The sequence below is a fragment of the Etheostoma spectabile genome, chromosome 22 (assembly GCF_008692095.1).
Source record: "Etheostoma spectabile isolate EspeVRDwgs_2016 chromosome 22, UIUC_Espe_1.0, whole genome shotgun sequence".
NCBI lineage: Eukaryota > Metazoa > Chordata > Actinopteri > Perciformes > Percidae > Etheostoma > Etheostoma spectabile.
The window spans coordinates 12,948,541-12,948,825 of record NC_045754.1 but is presented as its reverse complement, the minus strand read 5'-3'; positions in this window follow the sequence as shown (position 1 = coordinate 12,948,825).

Below are 285 nucleotides of genomic sequence, written 5' to 3'. Positions count from 1 at the left end.
GGGGCGATGTGGCCTTGACACACTGCCACTTTGCTCATTTGAAAGCCACGATGTCTCTCTCTCATAGATGGGCCAAATTCTCTGGGCTGGCAAAGCAGAGAAAGGGGAGGTAACCTCCTAATCTAGCTCCTTATGAGGTCATAAGGAGCTAGATTCCAGATCGGCCCATCTGAGCTTTCAATTTTTTTTCAAAGGCAGGATACCTAGGGCTTGGTTTACACCTATTGCCATTTCTAGCCACTGGGGGACCATATACAGGCTGGGGGAACTCATATTAATGTTAAA